A 20566-nucleotide genomic window follows, 5' to 3' on the forward strand; every position below is an offset into this window, starting at 1 on the left:
TACTGTGTAGAAGCTAAAGAAAGAAAATATTATGGTGTTTTTATAAATCTATCTATTTCCATATTTACAAAGGAGAAGCTTGAGCTCTTTCCACTACATTAAACTTTCATGCACTTCTAATCTAAACTATATTTTATAATATATATATTTAATATCATATGAAAGAAACAAAAAATAGAGAAAATATTAAAAACAGAAAAGTAAAATGACAGATTATCTTCAAAGCATAACAGCATGATTAAAGCTGACTTCACAACTTAGCTAGGTTGCAATCAAAAAGGGAAAACAATCCAAATATCCATCTAATTGAAAATGGATAAGTAAAATATATTATATCTGTGTAATGGAAGCAACTTAAAAAGAATGAGCTACTGACATATAAAACAGCAGGGATAAATCTCAAAATAATTATGCTGAATGAGAATTCAGACAAAAAGATTACAGATAGTATAGTTTATTTTGTATATTCTTCCAGATAATGCAAACCATCACAGAATGATGCCTTGGAATGAGTCGGGGAGTAAAGGGGCAGGAGGGGGACCTAGCAAACCTTTTGGTCTGAAGAATTTGTTCACTATCTAGATGGTAGTGAGTTTCCTGGTTGCACACACATGCAAACTTATCAAAATATACAGTTTATGTTACGTTTTTTGCATGTCAATTATACCACAATAAAGATGTTTTAAAAAAGAGGTTGAGATAATTCCAAAATATGTTCAGTCCTTAGGGAAAAGCAAAACACGTGAAAAAAAATGGATTTGCTTCTGTTCTAATGAAGAAAACATAAGTACTAACAGGTGAATCCTTGTTGGCTTGGGAAGTGCTGTGAGAGCAGCATGAACTGCACAGTGTGGGACTCCAGGAAGGAACAAATACATCTGCCTGGGGCAGTTAAGAGGAACTACCTGATTTAGTTGGAAATTAGTCCTTGGTTTCACTTCCCTATATACCACTCAGATTCTAAAAATGGCAATTGGAGGAGAGAAGACAGAGATAAAAACCTCAGGATTTATTAATCCTTTTCTGTAGGCAATGGTTCTTAGTGCAGTCGGTCCTGCCCCCAGGGATAGTTTTTGGAATCTAATATTAGAGGCTCAGGAAGTGTGGTTTTTATAGTAACTGGAGAAGCCCTATCAACATAGTTAGCAGGACTAGAGTTGCCTGATGTCTTCCAAAGCCAGGACAGTAAAAACAATGATCTATCCACTGTTAGGTGATCATAAACAAAAGGTTTTACTTTCTTGTCTTCTGTATTCCTAATTTATAAACGTATCCTACCACATAGGATTGCTGTGAAAATTGAATGAGACATATGTAAAGATTTTAGCAAAACGCCAGATATATTGTTCCTTAAATTTTAGCTATTATTATCTATCAAGCAAGATTAGGTTTATTGGGGGGGGGTATAAAAGATAAAAAGATACACAATTCCCATCAGGTAACCACCTCTGGCTTATGAGAGGGCATGTTATTTCATACTTTCAAATAGTTACAACTTTCAAAAAATTAATTCCTTTGTTTTAAAGCACATCTGAGGAGAAGTAACCTATGATGATGCAAAAAGAAAAAATTGCACAAATGGGGATGAATTAGGATTTTCCCATCTTCACAACTGTAATTTAAAACAAATCCTCTCTTACTGAAATCCATCAGACCTGGGGAATAAAGGTTTGCTAAATATTTTATGCTGACATATGTATGCATCATTAAGGACACGGGGAGTTATAGTTTATCTGTAACATTATAAAATTATCAAGTAAGATAATTTATATTTGGCAAGATATGTTTTATATTAGTTTTATGGTATAGAATAATAAAGAAGATTCCAGTTAACTTTAAAATGACTTTTTATGTCAAGAAAGTTATATAAAACATAAGGTGAATGATTCAGATCCAGCAATAGCATTGAAAAAGAAAAATTCATACACACTGAACACCTTATGTGTAAGTCTGAGCTCTTGATATCACAATGTAAATTCAGAAAGAAAATCACAAATGCTATTTTGTTCTATATCGCTAAGTTAGCCTGTCTGACACTTGAAACCCAGTGAAATCTAAATAGTACTATTAAGGACCTAGATTTTCTAGGAGTCTCTAGAGTTTAAAGATGGTAAGTCGTGCTGCTCTTAAATTAGACGGGGTATATCACCTTATAGCTCATGTAGTTCTATTAATTAATAGCTATGGCATGCCATGAGGTTTGTGCCTGATAGGCACCCGATGAATTGAAGTTTTCATGTTTATTTCAAAATAGCTAAAGGATACTGCAGTATAAAGAATTGTGTGTACTTTGAAAATAGAGCAAAAGGCTTGGCAGAGTGTAGAAATACTTCAAAGAAGAGACTTCAAACCCTAGGGTAAAAGAGACTCATCTGTGTGACGCAGGAAAGGGCATGGGACATGAGCATTCTTTGCCTTGAATTTTTCATTTCAGATGTGACAAAATGCATTAATTAATGACTTTTCCTTCAATCAGTTTATTTCTACAAATATACAAAGCTTATCAGCCTAAATAAATAAATAAATAAATAAATAAATAAATAAATAAATAAATAAAACATCCTTTCTAGAGAATGGTCCATTTATTTCAAGTTTTTTTTTTTAAACAAATTTCACTGCAATATACTAACTGCTATACTGTATTTAAGTTGAATTAATGTAAGGGTACTACCCATCATTGTTGCATCATCATGGCTTAGACATTTAACCAAATCCTAGGAGAATACTTGTCTAAATTAAATACAGATTCAATAATTGATTTGAATTGTTAAAAGTTGTAAGTTTATTTTATTTGACCACAAACTATATATTCAGAAGATATCTCAACATATGGAGAACTGTGACACAAGTGCTCTACAATAAGTTACATATAACTTAGCATTTCATACAGGTATAATTAAATCAACTTATAATTCATGTTAATTCATGTAATGGTTAAAATTGTACATTCTAATTTTTAAAAAAAGTATAAGAAGAAAGTGAAAGACTGAAAAATATAAAAGCAAATGTATTAATTATTCTAGCATATACATGATGGTTATTTGAAGGCTCATTAAAACATACTTCCTACTTTTATGTATAATTTGAAAAATTCCATAAGAACTTTAAAAGATTGATGGGTTTAAATAAGATGAGTAATATAATTTAAAAAGCTTTTAAATGTAAAGGAGTTTACAATTAAATTACCATCATACACTAGACTGTTTAAAATACTCCTATTTTTCTCTGCAATTGTAAGAGACTGTTAGCATGAGAACTGCTATCTTAAGGTCAGGGTTAACGGCCCCTGGCTTGAAAAACAACCTAAGTGTAAACACAACCTGACTGTAAATTCCAAGATGTGGGCAGTGACAGCAAGGAGACAAGCAGCCCTGTAGCTTATCTTATACTCTTTGAAGCTGTGTAAGTCCTGCAGTTTATCATATACTCCTTAAAGCTATGTAAGTCCTGCAGTTTAATTACTGTGTGCCTTGAAAATGCTATATAAACCCTGAGTTTTAAGTGTTTGGGGTCCTTGTTGAAACCCGCTGCGTCGGGCAGATACTCGGACCCCAGCTAGCTGGAAATAAACCTCGCTGTGTGACTTGCATTATCGTGTGACTTCTGTTCACTTGAGGAGGGGTTGACTCCGGACCCTAACATTTGGGGGCTCGTCCGGGATCTTAAGACCCTACCTCAGGGGAACAGACGACTCCGGATACCGAGGTTTATTCTGGAACCGCGGCAGGAGGTTTGGCCACCTCCAATCAGGGAAGGGCTGAAACAGGCCCTCGGCCAGAGAGACTGAAACAGGTCTCTGCCCGGTCCCAATTGAGAATTCTCACGGGAAGGAAGGAGCGGGTTACGACCCTGGAGGCTCCATTACTGGAAGTCGTGGGAGACGTCCCCGACGAGAAGGTGGCTCAGCGACGTCCGCAGTGGACGCCGTTTGGACGGGCCCTGGGTAAGGATCCTGAGTGTGGTGTGACTGGTGTGATTGAAACGGCGCCTGTGGATGTGGTGTGGGTGACCAGCCGGTGGGTGTTGAAAAGTCCTGTGCGAAGTTGTGTATTTGCTGGTACTGTGTCTTTCGTCCTTTCCTTTGCCTTTTCTTGGTTTCTCTTTGTGACTATTATGGGACAGGCTCAGGTAACACCTAAGACTCTGCTCCTGAGCCACTTTCCTGAAATCCGCGCCAAGGCTCGTAACAATGGCATGGAAGTGAAGAAAGGTAAGTTTGACACCTTCTGCTCTGCAGAATGGCCCACTTTTAATGTGGGCTGGCCTCCCCAGGGGACTTTTTCCCTAGGCATTATTAAGAAGGTCCGAGATATTGTTAATCGGCGCCATCCGGACCAATATCCCTCCCTGATAGACCTAGATTTTGAAGGGACTCCCCCTCCCTACGCGCCTGTGGCGCCGCTCCAGCCCGAGGCGGCTGCCCCTCCCGCGTCTGCTTACTCCACTGTGCCCCACGCCGGGGCTGCCCGAGCCTCCTCCCGGTGCAGGCAGATTCCCCCTCCTTATGTGCCTGAAACGCCGCATCAGCCAGAGGCGGCTGACCTTCCTGCGTCTCCGCATTCGACCGCCTCCCCCCTCTTCCTCTCCTTCCTCCTCCCCCTGCCCCAGCCCAGGGACCAGCGAGAGGATTGAAGCCCCGTAGAAAGCGGGAGAAACCCCGGAGGAGGAGCAGCCTTCTTCCTCCACCTCCGTTGGGGCGCCAACCCTCACTGTGCGAGCACTAGGAGGAACTGGGAGAGATGGGGAGCGACCCTATCAGTATTGGCCTTTTTTTTTCGAGTAGTGATTTGTATAACTGGAAGGCCCCAAATCCCTCTTTTCTGAGAACCCGAAAGTCTAACTGATTTGTTTAAGTCTGTCATGCATACGCAGTCCCATCTTGGGATAATTGCCAGCAGTTTCTTAAGACCTTATTCACCACCGAGGAGCGCGACTGGATCTTCACCGAGGCTAGAAAAAAATGTCCCTGGTGACAAGGTGCGGCCTACAGCCTTACCAAACCTGATCGTGGAGCGCTTTCTCTTGAATAGACCGGATTGGGACTTTGGGGATGCAGAAGGTAGGGAGCATCTCCGAGTCTACCGCCAGACTCTTATGGCAGGTCTCCGAGTGGCGGCATGCCGCCCCACCAATTTTGCCAAGGTAAAAGCTGTGATGCAAGGGAAAAATGAAAGCCCGGCCGTGTTTTTAGAACGCCTCTATAATGCATTTAGACAGTACACCCCGTTGGACCCCCTGGCAGAGGAGAACCAGTCGGCTGTAATTATGTCTTTTATAAACCAGGCTGCCCCAAATATTAGAAAAAAATTATATAAGCAGGAGGGACTGGGAGAGATGACTATTAGGGATTTGATGAAAGTAGCGGAGAGAGTCTTCAACACTTGAGAGACTCCCGAAGAGAGGGAGGATCGTATCAGGAGAAAGAATCAGGAAGGAAGACAAAGAGCATCAGAGTAGGGAAAACAGGAGGCAGCAGAGGGAGATGGCTAAGATCTTATTGGCAGGCGTGCAAGGCACAGTTGGGGCGGGACCAGGTCCAGCTGGACCAGCCCAACCGTGGAGACCGCGGCCTGACTGGGTAGGGGGCAGTGTGCAAACTGAAAAAAATATGGACATTGAAAGAGGGAGTGCCCCAAGCGCCAAGGCCAGACCAGGCAAGGCACACGGGTTCTGCTGGCGGGAATAGACAGTGACTAGGGGGGAGGGGACTCAGATCCCCTCCCCGAGTCTTGGGTAACCGTGTATGTGGAGGGGGAGCCGGTGGGATTCATGGTAGACACAGGAGCTCAGTACTCAGTTTTGAATACTGGAAGCTGGGATACTAAAACCCTGCCACTCTACCTGGAACACCCCGCTTCTCCCCGTTAACAAACGGAGGGGGGGAAGATTATAGGCCAGTCCAGGATCTAAGGGAAATAAATAAGAGGGTCGAAGACATCCACCCCACGGTCTCCAACCCTTATACCTTGCTAAGTCACTTACCCCCTTCACATGTTTGGTACACTACCTTAGACCTGAAGGATGCATTTTTTTAGCATAGCCCTGGCACCCAGCAGTCAACACATTTTTGCCTTCGAATGGCATGATGGCAATACGGGAACCCCCGGGCAGTTGACCTGGACTAGACTACCGCAAGGCTTCAAAAACTCTCCTACCCTGTTTAATGAAGCCCTGAATCAGGATTTGGACTTGTTTCGCCAGAGCCATGATTCAGTTGCACTCCTGCAGTATGTAGATGAAGCTTCTGGCGGCCCCCTCCGAAGCCGAGTGCCGACAGGCCCTGGAGACCTCCTCCAGGAGCTGGGGCGGTTGGGTTATCGGGCCAGTGCAAAGAAGGCTCAAATATGCAGGCAAACAGTCACCTACCTGGGATATAAGCTGAAAGAGGGAACCAGATGGCTGACAGAGGCCATGAAAGAGACTATTCTTAGACTTCCGGTTCCTACCTTTGCTGGAGAGGTCCGAGAGTTTTTAGGAACGACAGGCTACTGCCGGCTGTGGATTCTGGGGTATGCTGAAATAACAAAACCTCTGTATGAGGCAACCAAGGATAAGGCCCCTGGGCCTGGGGGCCAGACCAACAGAAGGCCTATGAGAAACTCAAGGCAGCTCTCTTAAGAGCCCTGGCCCTGGCATTGTCAGACCCCCTGAAGCCTTTTACTCTCTTTGTTGATGAAAAAAGGGGAATAGCGAAAGGGGTGCTAATGCAGCGTCTGGGGCCCTGGAAACGTCCGGTTGCCTATTTATCCAAGAAGCTAAATCCAGTTGCAGCAGGATGGCCCCCGTGCCTAAGGATCATCGCGACAATAGCCCTAATGGTAAAAGATGCAGATAAACTCACTTTTGGACAACATTTGAAGGTGGTGACCCCCCAGGCGATCGAGGGGGTCCTGAAATATCCCCCTGGTAAGTGGATAACCAATGTCCGACTAACCCTTTACCAAGGTCTCTTGCTAGACGAGCCTCGGATCATCTTCGCTGAACCCACCGCTCTGAATCCAGCCACTCTACTGCCAACCCCGGATCTGGAAGCCCCCCCCCCCCTGCATGATTGCCAAGAGGTCATGGCAAGAGTCACCCAGGTGCGCCCCGACCTCCAGGACACCGCACTACCCAACAGTGAGTTGGTATGGTACACTGATGGAAGCAGCTTCATTATAGACGGTGTGCGGAGGGCGGGCGCAGCAGTAGTAGACCAAGGTGGGAACATCATTTGGAGCGCCCCGCTTCCCCCGGGGACCTCAGCCCAGAAGGCCGAGCTGATCGCGTTGGCAGAGGCACTGAGCGAGCTGAAGGGAGACGAGTGACTGTCTACACCGATAGCCGCTATGCTTTCGGCACTGTTCATGTGCACGGTGCTATCTACCGGGAGAGAGGCTTTGTTACAGCGGAAGGAAAGGTCCTGTGCAATCTCCCTGAGGTACAAAGACTGCTGATAACCGTGCAAATGCCCGGGGCAGTTGCTGTTGTCCATGTCCCCGGGCACCAGTCTGCCCGGACCCCGGAAGCTAAAGGAAACCGGTGAGTGGATAAAGCCGCCAAAGTAGCGGCAGTAGCTTCATCATCAGCTTTGGCACTCGCCCTGCTCGCACCCGAGCTCCCGCGCCTGCCCCCGCGACCTGACTACACTCCGAAAGACCTGCGATGGATCCAGAGCCACCACTGCCCGGAGTCTGATCAGCATGGGTGGCATCGGGATGCAGAGGGAAGATTGATACTGCCGGCACAGCTAGGACTGTTTCTCCTCTCCAACCTGCACCAAGCCACTCACTTAGGAAAGAGGAAATTACTAAGGATTCTTGAGTCTGCCCCCCTCCGGTTCCCCCGACAAACAGCTCAGATCCAGAAGATTGTGGATCAGTGCCTTGGGTGCCAGGCTATGAAACCCAGTAGGAAGGGGCCCCTGCATACAGGTACAAGGGTATGGGGGAGAGCGCCGGGACAGTGCGCCGGGACGGAGTTGGGAGGTGGATTTTACTGAGGTAAAGCCTGGGAGGTGTGGGTACACGTACTTACTAGTCATGGTTGACACATTTTCAGGCTGGGTGGAAGCCTTCCCCACGAAACGGGAGACTGCCCAGGTTGTTGCTAAGGCGTTGCTAGAGAAAATTATTCCCAGATATGGAGTCCCCGAGGTTTTAGGCTCCGACAACGGCCCAGCTTTCATCAGTAATGTCCTACAGGGACTGGCCCGAGCGATAGGGACCAATTGGAAGTTACATTGTGAATATAATCCCCAGAGCTCAGGGCAGGTAGAGAGAATAAATTGGACTCTAAAGGAGACCTTGTCCAAACTGGCCATCGAGACTGGCGGGGACTGGGTGCCCTCTGACCCTATGTCATGTTCCGGGTCTGGAACTCACCATATAAAATTAAAGATGCACCAAACCCGGAACATGGCATCGTTCCAGGGGATTGGGTATGGGTGAGGAGACACAGGTCCCGGACACTGGACAAAAGGTGGAAAGGTCCTTATATAGTTATTCTGGTTACCCCCACTGCCTTAAAGGTTGACGACATCGGACCTTGGGTCCATCACTCTCAGGTACGCCAAGCCAACCAGCTGGAGCAGACAAGCTGGGGAGTGGACCGTACGGCGACACCCTGATAACCCTCTGAAGCTACAGCTCTCCTGACCTCGGGGAAACACCAAGCCCCTGCCTCGCCCAACGATGAAGTGGCCGCCCCTGAAGACCTCTACAGCTGGCCCGCACATGAGCAAGATTGCTCATTATGAACAACAAACAGGGGGGAAATGTAAGAGACTGTTAGCATGAGAACTGCTATCTTAAGGTCAGGGTTAACGGCCCCTGGCTTGAAAAACAACCTAAGTGTAAACACAACCTGACTGTAAATTCCAAGATGTGGGCAGTGACAGCAAGGAGACAAGCAGCCCTGTAGCTTATCTTATACTCTTTGAAGCTGTGTAAGTCCTGCAGTTTATCATATACTCCTTAAAGCTATGTAAGTCCTGCAGTTTAATTACTGTGTGCCTTGAAAATGCTATATAAACCCTGAGTTTTAAGTGTTTGGGGTCCTTGTTGAAACCCGCTGCGTCGGGCAGATACTCGGACCCCAGCTAGCTGGAAATAAACCTCGCTGTGTGACTTGCATTATCGTGTGACTTCTGTTCACTTGAGGAGGGGTTGACTCCGGACCCTAACACAATATACTATAATGTATTTGCCTCCTACACTTAAAGTGATTATTCTGGTATAATTAAATATTTTCTGTTTTAAACAATATGAATGCTTTTAAATTATGTTTCTAAACAATTAAAAAATCATTAATTCTTGATCTATTAAACAGGGAAATGGAAACCACTTGTCATCATTTTCTTTATTCTCAAATAATAGTTTTCTAAATTCTCATGCATTTTGGCAAGGTCATTACAAACACTGAGTGATTTGCTAGACAACAACATTAAATTTATTTAAGTCTACTTTAACTCAGTCTCATTTTTGCATTTTTTCATAAAGAAATATATTTTTTACTAATTACTTTTTTGTTCTAAAATTAAATTATATCACCATTCTCAGTTTTGTTCTGAGTGTATGTTATGTCAATTTGAACTTTTAGATTCACCAAAAGAGAACAAAAAACAAAAACGTCAGTGAGGAAAACGTGACAAAAGGTAGACTAGAAAGAGAGAAATGAATATATGCATAGATATTAAAAATCACTTTGTCAAATTTGTTAATGCTCCTTGAGAATTACTGAATTTTGACTAGCACTAGTATCATGGAAATTTAAAGAATTTATTTTTATACCCTAACTTCAAATTTGCTATTTGATTCTTTGTTAGCTCCAAAACAATAGGTCATGGTCTATAAGACCTAAAAAATATGTGCAAGCTACCACAACATATTTTGAAAAAGAAAAAAAGTAAGTAGAGTTAAAAAAGCTATAAATATTTATTTTGGATAGTTAATTTCAATATGTGATAAAGTATGCTTGTAAAATATCTCTTAAAAAACAGAAATATGAAAGTAGATTCGTTAAGTATGGCAGCAAACTCTTAAAGTATTCATTAAAATTTAAGAAATAAAAGGTCTAGTAATCAGGCACATAGTTGGGAAAACAATAGTTTTTCTATGCCAAAACCCTAAGAGATAAAGTTTTTATACTTATTTTAATATTTATATTTTTTAAATGTATAAACAAACGTGGCACATTATATTGGAATCATGAAAAACATTGCCAGATTTAATTTTTCAGGGTTTTAATAATAGTTATAATCTTAAAGCATAGCTAGAAATTATTTTACATTTTTAAGAGGAAAGAAGCATAATACTTTCAGTTATAGAAATTGAATTGCTAAAATTATTTTTTTTTTAACTACCAAGCTATTCATCTAATAAATTTTGGGGCCTCACTGTTAACATCTTTAAAAGGAAACATTTGTATTGTAGCAACCACCAATAAATAAAATTTACCTTATCCTGATTTTCATAGACTATCAAAAATATATAAAGCTTTTATTTATAGTATGATTCCATCTCATAACTTCTGTAACTTTCTCACTGTTCAATCTAAACTTTACTGATGCAAACTAAATCTTCTTGTTCAAATTTCACTGAAAAATAGCAGACCATAATCACATATTTATAGAAATATATTAACATGGAGCAGAAGCAAATGAGAGAATTTACATATAGTTTGTGACATTTCCCCCTCAATAAAAATAATCTGCAAATTGGGAATTACAGCATCTTTAGAGACCATGGCAAAAGGAATAAAGAAGGTGTTGAAGTGGAGATTCTTACACAACAGTGTTTGATGACTTGAATTGTACACATTGATATTGTCCTTTGTCAACACAGTGATGGCAAGAGTATATACCAACTACATAAATATTCCAGGCTGTATATCTGGTTTATATTCACAATGAACAGTGACTCCACAGAAAACAAAATGTAATAATGTTTTTTGGTATGTCCATGTGAAGCATGTCCTTGTATGTCAAGCAGCTCTCTATTTCGCAAGTACATTAACTCAAGAAAGGAAAAACCTGGCCAGTGTAAACAGGCATTTTAGTCTTATGGGTAGCCATATGTTTTACCAGATTTATGATACACTATCTTTAGTTAACAGTGATAAACTGAGAAATTGAAACAACATTTAAACCAGCACTAATGATGGCCAATCTCATGGAAAATGTCCAGGTAAATATTGACGGTCATTCTTACTTAGCTAATTAACACATTCCTGAGAAACTTAGGCTCGCTAGGAAAACAAGACTAAATTACATGACCAAACAGGCATTGAGGTAAATACAAATATAATTTTTAGATTGAAACAGATTATAACTGGGGTAGATGTTCAAATAAAAAAAAATATCTGAATTTGGGAGTTGTATAAAAAAAATTAGGGAAGGCTGGTAAAATTATAGTCATTTATCTAACATTTCTAGAATCTGGTAAGTATGATGACTAAGTAAAGGGAACCACATTTTTCTCTGTGTATTGGTACACCAACCCCCAGTTTATTTGACACTTTAATTTTTAAATCACTATGATGTTATGGAAAGTTCTCTTTTCCAGGATAATGTTTTTTTAATGATTCACGATATCTCCAGACCTTTTCCTTCATTTGATTAGTATAGTGTGATATCGAAAAGGTCAAGGTGAAAATCAGGATGGATACGTCAGAATGTATGTTATCATTCTGACTCTATTTAAAAACTAAATAAAATATGTTTATAATAATTAGGCTTATATTATCTGTATGATTTCTGCCATCCATTGAAATATGGTGGAGAGTTAGTGTAAGCTATTATAAGATAAAAGCATGTCTTCATTTATCATTGTTTGTTTTTTCTCTCCTTTTTCCAGAAATCTGTCAACCCTCTATTAGCATCTCTTCAACCAAATTAAATTGAATAAATCATCTATAAAATTTGACAGAAAATGTTACACAACTGTCTTCTTGTTCTAATGTTGAAAAAAAAATCTTGCTTTTTAGCAGCAAGTATATTGGAAATGATACTAAAATGGGTTTTCTAATACACTGCATATCTGGAATGGCTTATATGCAAATTCTGTACCTTCAGTGCTGTGTTGGAATGCACATGTGACTCAAATTAAACATATATTATCAATTTTCATAAAAAGTAATCTGTTTCAATAACTTTCAGACTCAGATACAGCACTCTGTGAGACATATCCCTATCTCAGTCCTCTATTTTAATATTCTAATCTAAATTATCCAATATGAATTTTAGTAAATTACTTAAGTGTCTGATTGGAAAACTCTATGACATTTTGAGCCACTGAAGTAAAATAATCATTTTAGAAAACAGGAAATAAATCTTAACCGCTACCGAGAAATTTCCAGCGTAGAATATAAAAAGAGAAACCATATCAGTTTTGTATCCTGAAAAACATGTTGGTCTTGATATCACACATTTTAGAAAATGAAATTGATTTAGATTTATAAATTTTAGTGGAAGGGATCAAAAGAAATGGTGCTAAATTATGACAATTCATTTCTAGGTTTCATGAAATTTGTTTGGTGAAAGTTTGTACTGGATGGAGCAATCAACTCTCCATTTGTTCCTCCTTTTTATTGCTAATTGATTATAGCATTCTTTCCCAAACAGTTCATATTTGACCTGAGAATCTTTTTCAGTGTAGCACTTTGGGCAGTTATTGTGAAACAATGAGACCTGGCATTCAATATAAAAACCGTCTGCCATGCTTAGCCTGGTGCCAAGATATATGAGTGGTCAAGGGAAAATACTATTTTCAAGTGACACGGGAGGTCTTACAAAGCCGTATTTTGTAATGATACAACTTGCAGGTCAGCTTTCTAACTGTTAGTCCTGCTACCTAAGGGTATTTGGCAATGTGTTTACCACTAGTGAGCAGAGATATATACCTTTAAGGAAGAGCATTAGTCATGGCCTTATTTGGGCAGAACGCACTACTCCCTTCTCCCACTGAGAGTAGGTATAACATTTGCAACACACACATGCACGCATACACACCCACACACACACAATTCCCTTTACTGTATTCTACATTTGCAGATAACTTAAACTGTGAATATACTTTCTTTCCTTAATATCATGTCTGAGACAGAAGTCCCATCCATATGACCCAGAAATGTAGCGGATACTGCGGAGTATCTTGCGGAATATGAATTCCCAAGATAAGCTAGTTCCATGGATTTGGAGGCTGCTGACATTTTAATTTTTGAGTCGCTTTTCAGATAAAAAAGAAAAAAATATATAAAAAAAAATCGTCCATTTTTTAAAGCAAATAATGAGGAGCTTTCAGAGAGTCTCTCAAGTACGGATTTAAAGATAGCAGTGCTTTACCTCAACACCACTTAAGAAAAGTGGTTTAATAAAGAGTAAAGTATCAAGTATAGAACTCTGAGGAGAAAAAAAAAGAGTCACAGAGAATCAGAGAAGAGCATGATGTCAAACATGTATAAAGAAAAATTGCAGGGTAAAATATCATGTAATTCTAAGAGCATAGAGTGTTTCAAGAAATAAACAAGAGTGGATCACGGTAACGATTGAATTTTTGTATGTTTTTCCTCTTGGAATATCAGAACAGATTAAAAAAAAACAAATTCATAACATTACTGAAAAATGAAGAAAATGTCTACAAATGATCAGCAACATTAAGAAATTCCTCCAAACTGAAAGAATATGAAATTATACTACAGGAAGAAATCCCAGCAAAAACAGATTTTGGCAAAGATTGCTACAAAATATGAATGGTTCTAAGGATACTGCATACTGAAGGCTACCAAAATAGAGAACAAATTAGGGAGGTGAGGTGAATGGTAGATACATAAAAGCAGCTATTACATCTGTGATGGCTCATTTTATGTGTCAACTTGGAAGATGGTTTTGGATGAGATTAACTTTTAAATCAAATGAACTTTGAGGAAGCAGATAGCTCTCAATAAGGGAGTGTGCCTCATCCACTCAGCTGAAGACCTGAACAGAATTAAAAGCACAGCATCCCCTAAGCTAGAGAAAATTCTTTAGCAAGTTACCTTTGGACAAGAGCTGAAGCATTGGCTTTCCTGGTTCTCTGCTACTGTACTTCAGTCTGAAACTATACTAACAGCTCTCCTGATTATTTGGCCAAGTACTATCTCTCTCAATAGATGATAGATAGATAGATGATAGATAGATAGATAGATAGATAGATAGATAGATAGATAACTAGTTTGGTACAAAAGTAATCGTGGTTTTTGCAATTGTTTTTAACTTTTTAAACCACGATTACTTTTTGCACCACAATTACTTTTTGCACTAACATAGATAGATGATAGATGGATAGATAGATAGATAAGATAGAGATAGATAGATAGATAGATATAGATGATATAGATATATAGATATGGATATATATATTGAGATTTTTGTACCAGGAGAGGAATAGAACCGTACTAATGAATCTCCTATATTGGTTCTGGAAATGGCTCACTAATCCGTTTAGATTTAAAGACACTAATGACTCTAGTTCCAGTATTACAGAGAGCACCAACATTACATGACAGGACCTGGCTATAGAGATATACAGGATATCTCTACTGGAAACTTTTAAACAGCCACTTATAAGAAGCAAGGATATGGGGGACAGTGTGTATACTACTTTCAAACACTTTTGTCAAACTTCAGAGTATAAAGATAATGGTTGGTTGCTCCTAACGCCACTGGACAAAGTGGAGGAAAAAAAGAAAAAAAAAAAAGATGAACTCAGGAATTTCAATTCCGTTAAGCACCACATAAATCACCTGAAAATTCTATGTCTGCCCTGAAAGAGACCTTTCAATCCTGTAACCACAGGGCTAATATTGATGAAAACCTAACCTAGAATCTCATCCTGCCTCTAGGAGAATTACAATGCAAATTGATTTCACAGCTTCACAGGATGTCTACTGTTAAAAAGAGAGCAATGATTGGGAAAGTTGGAATAGAGCATGTGAGAAGACTCTGACAAAGCTGGGGACACTGTGTCCCCAAATTTTGATGATTCTTTGCCAGTAGAAACAACTCTCTACCTCTAGTAAAAAGCAATCTCTCTATCCCCAGTGGAACTAGTTGCTGCACTCTCATTTGAGATTAACCCTGCATTGCCTGAAAAAACTATAATAGCCTCCCTGAGGCAGTTGCCTTACAAGACAATGCTAATTCTTCTCAGGACTCACCCTCACCATCTATCTTTGCTTCTAGACGTATAACTACACTCAAGTCATAGCAGGTCTCTAAAGACGAGGAAAAGAGCATGACCCATGAGGAAGTATGAGACACCTCAAAAGAACTAGTTGAATTTTCAAATTTATACAGACAGAAATCCAGGGAATATGTTGGGGATGGATATTAAAGGTATAGGACAATGGTGAGAGGAACATAAAGATGGATCAGGCTGAATTTATTGTTATGGGTCCACCAGGCAGAGATTCTGTATTTAATATTGTAACTTGGGGACTTAGAAAGAGCTCTAACAGTTGTTTGTTGGTTGGCTGAAATGTGAAAAAATGGTGGCTCACATTAGTGACATGGAAATGGCGAATCTCCCTTGGTTTAATGTAGAGAAGGGGCTTCAAAGGCTTATGGGGCTTGGAATGTTAGAGTGTATTTATCATTTATGATCTACTCGATTACCTTGGGAAGATCCAGAAGACATAACTTGACCACAAGAAATGAATGTACGAGGTGAGCTCCTACATCATTGGAAAGCTCTGTGATCACTCTTCTCTGTAGGCCAGACCTTACAAGGAGAACTGTAGCAAGTGACTTGGGAAACTTAAATGCAATGGGTGTAACTCAATCCCAAGGGATCAGGGGCCAAGTGGCTACACTCAACCACCCAACTCAAGGGTATGTTTACCACAATGTACAGCAGAGTCAAAGTAGCAATCAGAAGTCTGAATCATATATAGACCTATGGCATTGGCGAGTCCTTATCATGATGTCCCTATAAGTGAAGCAGATAGGAATCCTACTAAATTCTTACTTGATCTATATAAGCAGGTGAGGTGAACATGAGTTTTACCTGAGTCTTAAAAACAGAGTAATAGCCCCTCAATCAATTCGCAGACTTTAGTCAGTTTATAGACCTAGAACTCCTTGAATAAAAGGAGAGGCAGAGTCCCCTTGAGGAAGGATTCTCGTACTCTGTCAAAATTTTATACTTTTATTCTTTCTCACAGCCTTCTCTAAAAAAGGATCTATAGCCTTTACCAGGCTAACTGTGCATTGGGGAAAAAAATCAGATCTGTCAGGAACTATTAGACACTGGCTTTGAACTGACACTAGTTTCAGGAGACCCAACATATCACTGTGGTTCATTCGTCAGAGTAGGGGCTTATGGAGGTCAGATGATCAATGGAGTTTTAGCTCATGTTAGTCTCACAGTGAGCCCAGTGGGTCTCCAAACCCATTCTATGGTTACTTCCTTGGTTTGGGAATACACAATTTGAACAGCTATACTCAGCAACTGGCAGAAACTACACATTAGCTTTTGACCTATAGAGTGAGGACTATTAAGGTGGGAAAAACCAAGTGAAAGTGACTAGAATTTCCATTATCTAAAAAAAAAAAAAAAAAAAAAAAAAAAAGAGTAAATGAAAAGCAATACCACATTCCTAGAGGGATTAGAGATATTTGTGCTATCATAAGATGCAGAGTGGTAATTCCCACCACATCCTTATTCAACCCAACTGTGGTATTTTGCTGTGTATAATGCACACTTTTTTGCCCAAATTTGTGAGGGGAAAATTAAAGATGCACATTATACATGGTAGTACTAATTCCATATTTACATAAATGTTTTTAATTGTTTTATTTATGCTTATGAGTTAAAAGTATAACTTTAGAAATCAATAACAATATTCATATGTAAAATAATATGCTGGAATACAATAATCGGTTTTAACTTAATGATGAGTTTGCAATGACAAAGAGTTCTTGGCATTCTATGATATGTAAATATTGTAAACTTGTTGCCAGTGCATAAAATTTCTTGTACCTTGTATCTGTTCTTGTGTTTTGTAATTATTTGTTGCTTAAAGTTTCTCGTACCATAACATGTTAAACAATAAATGCTAAAATTCCTTTACAATATATAAAACAAGTACCTTAATGTAAACAAATACAAATCTGAATTAAAACATTAAAACAAAAAATTCTTTTTCTTGAAAGTTTGCACCAAAAACGTGAATGTGCAGTATACGAGAGCAGATTATACACAGCAAAATATGGTATTTGGCTTGTGCAGAAGACTGATGGATCCTGAATAAGAACAATGGATTTTCATAAGCTTAGGTATAGTAACTCCAATTGCTGCTCCTGAACCAGATGTAGTTTTATTGCTTGAGCAAATTAATACATCCCCTGGTATCTGATATGTGGAGATTGACCTGGCAAATGCTTTTTTCTCCATCTGTCAATAAGACTCATCAGAAGCAGTTTGCTTTTCATTGGAAAAGGCAGCAATACACCTTCACTGTACCTCCTGGTACAGATCTTGATTGCCTTTCTCTACAAGATGACACACTGGTCCATTACAGTGATGAAAAAAATTAGACTGGCAAGCCTCTATAGGTGAATCACAAAGTAGACATTTAGGATTTGGAGCAAATCCATGCCATCTTCTAAGATAAATATTATCCCTTGGAGAAACAGCTTTTGGCCTTCTACTGGGCCTTAGTATAAACTACATGCTTAAACATAGGCTATTAAGTTTTAATGTGACCTGAGCTGCCCATCATGAGCTGGGTGTTATCTGATCCACAAAGTCATAAAGCTGAGTGTGCCCAGCAGTACTCACTAACAAATGAAATTATTATATGTAGGAGATTGGGCCTGAGCAGGCCCTGAAGGCACGAGTAAGTCACTTGAAGAAGTAGCCTAAATGTATACAGTCCCCACTTCTGCCACACTACTTTCTCTTACCCAACTTGCAACTGTGGCCTCATAGATAGTTTCCTACTATCGTTTGACAAGTGAAAACTCAGGCCTGGTCTATAGATGATTCTGCACAATATGCAATCACCATCTGCAAGTGGACAGCTGCAGCACTACAGACCCCTTCTGGGATCTTTGGAATATCCCTGAATGACAGGAGTGAACTAAAAATCCTCCTAAGAGAAGAACTCAAGTAATGCACTAACTTGTTCCTTTTTCTTGGAAGGAGAAATGGTTTGATGTGCAATTATATACTGATTCATGGTCTGTGGCCAGTGGTTTGGCTGGATGGTCATGAATTAAAAGGAATGTGTTTAAAAATTGGTGACAAGGAAGTCTGGGGAAAAGATATGGATAGACCTCTCTTAGTAGGTGAAAAACATGAAGATATCTGTGTCCCATTTCAATTAACACCACAGGATAACCTTAGCAGAGGATGATTTTAATAATTAAATGGATAAGATGACTGACCTGTTCTGTGGATATTAATCAGCCTCTTTCCTCAGCCACCCCATCACTACACAATGAGCTCAGTAACAATTAAGGTATATATTAACCCAACTATATTAATAACTACTTTGAATGCCAATGATCTAAATGAACCAATTAAAAGACAGAGATCGTCAGAGTGTATCAAAAACAACACCCAAGTATATGTTGTCTACAAGGAGCTCATTTTAAATATAATGATACATAGAGATTAAAAGTAAATGAGTAGAGGAAAATATACCACATTAGCACTAATGAAAAGAAAGCAGTAGTAGCTATATTAATAACAGACAGAGCAGATTTCAAAGCAAGGAAAGTTACTGAAAATAAAAAAGGGCATTATGTAATGATAAAGGGGTCCATGCTCAAAAAGATATAATAATCTTTAATGTGCATGTGCTTAACAACAAAGGGTCAAATTGAGGCAAAAAAAAAAAAAAAAAAAAAAAAAAAAACAAATACAACTGCAAAGAAAAACAGCTGGATCCATAATTACAGAGAATTCAACACCCTCTATCATAAATGTATATAGCCAGCAGGCAGAAAATCAGTAACGGTATAGTTGAACTTAATGCCACCATCAATCACCTAGATATGATTGACATCTACAGACTACTCCATCCAACAACAGAAGAATACACATTCTTTTCAAGCTTACATGAAACATTCACCTAGATAGAGCAATTTTGAGCCATGAAACACACCTTAACACATTTAAAAGAACTGAAATCATGCAATGTCTTTATTCAGATAACAGTAGAATTAAACTAGAAATCAATAACAGAAAGATAATTGGAAAATCCCCAAATAATTGAAGATTAAACAAATACTTCCAAATAAAACATGGGCCAAAGAAGAATCTCAAGAGAAATTTTAAAATAGTTTGAACTAAATGAAAATGAAAGCATAAATTATCAAAATTGGTGAGATGCAGTGCTTAGAGGGAAATATACAGCATTGAATGCATATGTAAGAAAAGAAGAAAATTCCAAAATCTAAGTTTCTATCTTAGGAAATTAAAAAAGAAGAGCAAATTAAAAGCAAAGAAAGCAGATTTTTTTTAAAAAAGAAGTATGACAGCAGATGACAGAAATTGAAAATAGTAAATCAAGAGAGAAAATTAATGAAGCCAAAAGCTAGTTCTTTGAAAAGATCGATAAAATCAGTAAGCCACTAGCCAATAAGCCATGACTCCTTTTATTCCTCTGCCTGTCTCTCCAATCTTGGGGCACCAGAGGAATGAAAGGTTTCCTCCCTTATTTTTTTTTTTTTATATTAGTTTCAGGTGCACAGGACAAGGTAATACTTAGACATTCATCATTTATATCCCTCACACTGTGGACCCCCCTCCCCCATCCCCCCTTCCACTATCCCTCCGACATCGCACTGAGCCATCACATTGTATATATAAAATTATAGTTGGCATTGATGATTATTCAGCTTCAGGTGTACAGTACATTGATCAAGCATCTACATCTTCCCTGAGGTGGTCTCCCAAATGGGACACGTGTCCATCAGATACCCTACAAAATCTTTACACTATTATTGATTACGTTCCCCAAATTATTTTTCAAAAACCCCGTGGCCATCTTGTGGTTACCGACTGTTTTCTAATCCCCTCACCTTTCCCCTTATCCCCACCCACCCCGCCCATCTAACAACCCTCAGTTTTTCCTCTTTGTCCCCAGAACTGTTTCTGATTAGTTCATTCACTTATTCTTTTCTTTAGATTCCGCATATAAGTGAGGTCAGATGGTACTTGTCTTTCTCTTTCTGACTTATTTCGCTTAACATAATGTTCTCTAGATCCATCCACGTTGTTGGAAATGGTAAGATTTCTTTTTTCTTTATGGCTGCGTAATACTCCATTGTATAAATGTACCACAGTTTCTTAATCCAGTCATCTACCGATGGACATTTCGGTTGTTTCCATGTCTTGGCTATTGTGTATAGTGCTGCAATAAACATAGGAGTGCATACAGATTTTTGAATTGGAGTTTTGAGTTTCTCTGGATAGATGCCTAGGAGTGGTTCTCCCTTCGCTTATGGATCCAAGAATCAGTGCTGACTTTTCAGTCTGCTTCGCATTTTACTAGTGGTGAAGACTAAATGGCAACTTTAAAGCTTTAACATGTGGAACCA

This window comes from Rhinolophus hipposideros, assembly GCF_964194185.1.
Source record: "Rhinolophus hipposideros genome assembly, chromosome: 9".
NCBI lineage: Eukaryota > Metazoa > Chordata > Mammalia > Chiroptera > Rhinolophidae > Rhinolophus > Rhinolophus hipposideros.